Source organism: Macrobrachium rosenbergii, chromosome 46 (genome assembly GCF_040412425.1).
Source record: "Macrobrachium rosenbergii isolate ZJJX-2024 chromosome 46, ASM4041242v1, whole genome shotgun sequence".
Lineage (NCBI taxonomy): Eukaryota > Metazoa > Arthropoda > Malacostraca > Decapoda > Palaemonidae > Macrobrachium > Macrobrachium rosenbergii.
The window spans coordinates 17,490,340-17,496,339 of record NC_089786.1 but is presented as its reverse complement, the minus strand read 5'-3'; the positions used below and the strand labels follow the sequence as shown (position 1 = coordinate 17,496,339).

General features: G+C 36.2%; 2 protein-coding genes across 5 annotated transcripts in view; one reads left to right on the top strand and one right to left on the bottom strand.

Moving 5' to 3' along the window:
- The window catches only part of LOC136830253 (uncharacterized), a 290,781-nt gene that overhangs the window by 141,001 nt on the left and 143,780 nt on the right, over positions 1-6,000 (top strand). The window lies entirely within an intron of this gene.
- Positions 1-6,000, bottom strand: part of LOC136830255 (methyltransferase-like 26) — a 420,688-nt gene that overhangs the window by 295,736 nt on the left and 118,952 nt on the right. For 2 of the 3 annotated variants that reach the window (XM_067089615.1, XM_067089616.1), the window contains one exon: positions 2,439-2,483. The gene's annotated coding sequence lies outside the window, so the exon portion shown is untranslated. Of the gene's footprint in view, positions 1-2,438; positions 2,484-2,725; positions 4,025-6,000 lie in introns of those variants that run through there. The other variant, XM_067089617.1, reaches the window with a different exon arrangement.

Here is a 6,000-nt window from a genome sequence, read left to right as displayed (position 1 = left end):
AACGAGCCATCAACATTTCGACTCATCTCAAGGCCATATGTCGTAATTCAGGTCTCGCCTGTTCAGATTAAATCGTCGAATGGGTCTTCTACTAACCCTCAGTAGGTTTTAAGACACGGAGCGAATCTTTTTTCTTCGGTGAATATAAAAAAGTAATAAAATAAGTTTTGTCCATTACAGATCTCAAAAGTAGTCCAATAAACTTGACATTCACCTTTTTGGATGCGAACATCGCATAAATATATAAGTAAATGTAGGAGTTCAATCTGAACAGATGGTGATTACAATTGCATTCTAGTAAGTCTTGTACAATGAAGGTTTCGCAGATTCTACTAGTATGCCTATACAACCTCACATAAAAGGTTTTTTTTAAATAACGAGACAGATATTTGGCAAAAGAAATTTGGAAGGGTGGGTCCTTTTCTTTCTTTCTTTAAATCTTCAGCTTCAAACTTTTAATGACGAGTCAACAGACTATATAAACCCAAGAGGGCTCCAAAGGGGAATCAGCCTTCACAGAGAGGCAAGTTATAGGAAAAGGCGATAAACAAATAAGTATAAGGGAACAGAAAATCAAACCGATACATGTGAAATTCAGAAGACGTCTCAGCAGAGAGCGGGAATGAATTTACTCCTCGCTTAAGTATTTGGAGTTCAGGAGATTCTACACCTGCACTAGGCAAACTAATCCATATTTTAGTTGTAGCCAAGGTCAAACTACGAGCAAATTTCCTGAAATACCTCCTATTCTATATATATTCATAATATTTCGTTAACACAATCGAGGCTGGCGATCGAAACGAATTGACACATGACATACGAGTATGTTGTAGTTTCGTGAATGGCGGGCTGTTGCCCTCAGAACGCATTTCTTTTATTTTCTTGAAGTGGCCGTTGGAACGTATCGATTAAATGGTCTAAAATAAAAAAAATAAAAAAATTATGAATCAAACTAAACTGAAAATGATTTTGCGGTTTATACGCTCTCCATGATCTTAAGAATTTAGTGAATAGGATGTATGAATTTTGTTCGTTAATGCCCTGTCGCAGAAGCGTGCTTTTTTAACCGAGAAGACAGAATGACGTCATAAGCTATGCAAAAATACTGGTTCATTAGTATCAAGTTTTGAGCCAAAGCTGTATTCATGCGAAACCCACCTTTGAGAGCAAAAATATGAGGTTTCAAAGTAAAATACTGGTCACGGTGGACATTATGCTGCCCTCGAAGCTCTGGAAACCTAGGAGTGCACTGCCATTCGGGAAAAATAGTATTTCATGCAATAAACCGTGGCGGAAGGAAAAGTAATTGTTCTATTAACAAAAAAATTATTCACACAAGAAAAATGTAGTTCCGTAAGAAAAACCACTCAGTACCAACTTAAAAAATTAAAGAAATACTTAGTCCCGTAGACCTAAGAAAAAGTATTTAGTCCAGTATGAGAAAAGCTTAGTCATACAAAAAAAATATTCCGTCCAGCACAAAAAAAATACTTAGCCTCATAGGAAAGAGAAACTTGACAATTTAATACATAGTGCAATAGTAAAATATGCAATCCTACATAAAAAAAAAAAAACAGAACAGTTTGTCATGCAAGAAAAAATTAGTCCTGAAGGAGACCTTAATCTCATAAAAAAATACAGTATTTTTTTCCTAAGTAAAAATTTTTAATCCTGAAGGACAGAAGTACTATGACCCGTATGAAAACAATACTTCCTTCTAATGCAAACAATATTTGAGTTATGTAGAAAAAGAGTGTGTCCCGCAGCGAAAATATTTAGGCCCTCAAAATAAAAAGAGGATGAATGGGTAAAATGCAGTATTAGTTTCAGTAATCTCCACATCCCAACCAAACGTCTCAGAAAAACAGAGGTATTTACAGAAAAATACGAATTTCAGAAGACATTCCGTCCCTGCTCATAGAAAACGCTCGAGGAAAACTGGATCACGAAATTTTCTGGAAAATACTAGTTGTCTGTATATCTCACGCTTCAGTGATTTTAAAAGACTTCACTCCTTCGTCCCTGCCACTTATAGAAAATTGGGGAAGGTGCGGTAAATTACTGCGCGTACTCCCGTAGAATAGCCACACACCAAATCTTGTAAGCCAAACTTCGAAATATTACAGCAAAATACGAGGTTCAATAGAGCTACTCAGGAAAAAATAACAGAAATCCGGCTGGTTTATTCCGAAATCCCAGTGTCCTGTTCGTTGTCCCTAAAATTATCCTTGTTTATACATCATTTGAGGTTGAATAATACGGACATTTACAGAAAGACGCCAGTTTTAAAAGACCTCACACACCGCCCTCACCACTTCCGGGAAATTGCCGATTTAGTAGCAGACCAGTGATGAGAAATATCGAGACATACAACCGAGGAAAACACGCAGTGACATTCGATAAAGAAAACAAATAACATCCAGCAATGAAACACTCACCAATCAGCGACCAACGACGCCTCAACGGCCCTCCGAAGTGAGAGTCTGCAAGGAAAAATAAAATATTGAGAAAATTCATTATTAAATTAATCCTTGTAATTCAAGAGCCCGGTGGGGAGGGAACTCAAAGTACTTTACCCAAGTCATGTCCGCTGGAAACAAGGAAAGTTGGAAGAAACGTGAAGGAATTTCATTTTGACTGAGGTGATAAATCTGCCAATGAAAGGAGGGGAACATTTTTAGAAACGGAAGAAATGGTCCAGTAAACAAAATAAATATTAACTAACTTTAGAAACAGAGATAGGAAGTACGAACTTGATGCTCATGTCTTCTTTGTCGGAGAAGGGCAACGCTCCAGGAGTTATACATTACTCCTAATTTTTTTTAAACTGTTGTTCTCAGGTAAACTAATGAGAACTTCTGTTATCCCGACCAAAGGATAATTGTTTTAAAAATATAGGAGGACTTGGGACACGATTTTCATTGGAATTTAGTCTTCCGAGTCAAACAGGAAAGGAATGGAAATTAGGAAAAATGTCTACAGCAAGTAAAGTTAATTTAGATATAAAGGTTTGCTTCCTAAAACTAATCAGCAGGATTGCCTACGAGAATTAGAAACCTAATTCATTATAAGCAGATTAGTAAGAGCCTATGTAAAGCAGGTGTTCAAGCGACGAGCAGATTTACAACAAACAATCAGAATTAGCACACAGACAAACTAAGCACTCTTATTGTATACATAAAAATAATTAACTGAAAGTCAGTCAAAATTATTAAAGACAAATTTATTGCAGAGACAAGTGAAGCTCATAATAACTGTAAAAATTATCCAAATGCAAAAGCAATCAATATTTCTAAGCAGACTGCAACACTCATTGCACCAATCAACCTTCCCGCTAAAACAAACAGTTATTGCAAACACAGTTATTGCAAAATCAATCACGTGAATTATTATAAAGACAATATAAAATTCCAGCAAGGAGAGTTATAATAAAGAGCAAATTTCTGCTAACACAAACGAAATGATTAAAGCACTAGAGCAGGCTCTTCATTACAATTAAACACTACACAACCCTCAATCCTTTTCAAAGCGCTTGTATGATAAACACAGATTCCTTCATGGCCGGGACGTATTATTATCTGGTACCTGGTACCTAGTACAAGCTGAGAAGCAAGAAAACGAGGCAGGTGGCCTGGTACTTTCATCTCTTGGACATCTTATAGGAGACGGCGATACAGGTAGAGAAGAGGACCTTAGTATATCAGATACCGATTGCAGGTGAAAAGGTGGTGATAACTACGGGTATTTTTTACCGTCGATTTTCGTATATCATTTTGAATTTTACGAGTTGTTACTGTAGATTAAGCTGGCCTTATGGCAGTTAGGCGTCTTGCCCCTGAAGTAGGTACAGCCAACAAGCAAAGCTAGCTGGATTAAGGTGACAGTAACCCGCTGAGGATACTTTTGCAAATAAATAACAATAACAGTAATAATAGATTATCATCATATTTAGTTTTAGTATTAGGATCAGTAGCAGCAAGAGCAGCTTTATTATCATTCGTCGCTATTAAAAAAAAAAAAAAAACCTCAGTCCCCGCCAGGGGTGCTGAATTTGGTGAGTTTCACAGCAGCGACAGGTTCATAAAGGAATCTCACGTTACATCCTGAAACACAGAGGAACCATAAACAGACTCTTTCGCAGGGCAGACGAGATTTGAATGAATCCCATTGTTAACTGACGAGATGGAGAGAGACTGTAGAGAGAGACACTGCCAAGGACGACACTGTAAAAACCGAAAAGTAAATCATATAGGTAATTTCTTGATCGGTTGGCTGATTTAGATTAAGCTGGCCTTATGCCGACACGGGTCTTTGTCCAAAGGCGGTCATAAGTGTGGAAAGGTGTGAAAGGGAGTAAGATAAGACGCTTTCATGTCCGTTATCTAAAGGGAAATCTGAATTCAAAGTTGTTTTGTCCGTTGTGTACCTGCGAAAGGTATGTACTGTACTTTGGTACCTGGGTTCCAGGCGCTTAATTGGGATGTATTTCACGGGTTTATTGCTCATAACTGACAAATATTTCTTTTATTTAATGAACTCACTTATTAGATACTCCTTAGGTAAACTGCGCTTAGACTGGTTAACATTCCAAAATAGAATATTATGTGACGAGTATAATTGGCTTAAGCAAATATTCAATAGGTTAGTGTACTGATTGTTCACATATTCCCAAAGTTTTAATAGACCTAACTAACAATATTCCATGGTTGGATGTAATGCTTTGATGTTTAGTTCATTGAAATGACATATTCGCGAGGTCAAATGAATTGCTTGGCAAATACTCTCAGGGATTTAAATCACTTAACGAATATCAGCCACCTCGAGTGTTTGTTGAATTGCACTGAACTGAATTGAATACAGAATTTAGGCCAAAGGCCAGGCACTGGGACCTATGAGGTCATTTAGAGCTGAAACGGAAAACGACAGTAAAAGGTTTGAAAGGTTCAACAGGAGTAAAACCTCGCAGATGCATTATGAATCAATTGTTAGGAGAGGGTGGAAAGTAAGATGGAAGAAAGAGAATAAGAAAGGAGGTACAGTAAGAGGAACGAAAGGAGTTGCAGCTAGGGGACAAAGGCACACCGCAAACAACCTTAAGTAATGCCTACAGTGCACCGCATGAGGTGCACTGACGGCGCTACCCCCCTACAAGGGAGTGTTTGTTGGGTATAATGGCAAATATTCCAGCAAATATTCACTGGCAAATATTTCCGACCTTTTCATGAACGAAATTAGCAAATATTACCTTAGATTAATGCACTTGATTTGCAAATTTTCTCGAAGTTTTATCGCATCTGAATGGCAAATATTCTCTAGGCTTAATATACCTGAATGCGCAGTTTACTTAGGTTCAATGTACTTAACGGACAATATTCAAGTTTTATGGCCTAAAGGACAGGGGATGTATAAAACAGCTTCTTTCTTTTTTTTTATTAGTTCAACATCTTTACGCACCTGTTACCTGAAAACTAGTGCCTCCTTAAACATTTTTATTGTTATCTTTATAATAAATGTCATTTCTGTCAACAAATAAACCCTTTATGTTCTTTCTTGAATTGTCGGTTCAGTACTCATACATTTATTCATCTGTTTTTTCTTCTTGTTTCCTCTTTATTCATATCTGGGTTTTCTATTTTGTGTAAACTTGGCTCCTAAGATGGATTATTATTATTATTATTATTATTATTATTATTATTATTATTATTATTATTATTATTATTATTATTATTATTATTATTATTATTATTAAAAATATTAAAAATACTCATAGTAGAATGAGTCTTAAAATGGAGAAGCAAATCCACAGTTATGTATATAAACATATATTTAAAGATAAATCAGTACAGATCGCTTTCGGGAACTTGTTCGGTTCCCATTTTCAAAGGGGAACCGAACAAGTTTGCGAAAGCTATCTGTACTGATCATCCATACACATAATTGTGGATTTGCTTCTCCATTATTATTATTATTATTATTATTATTATTATTATTATTATTATT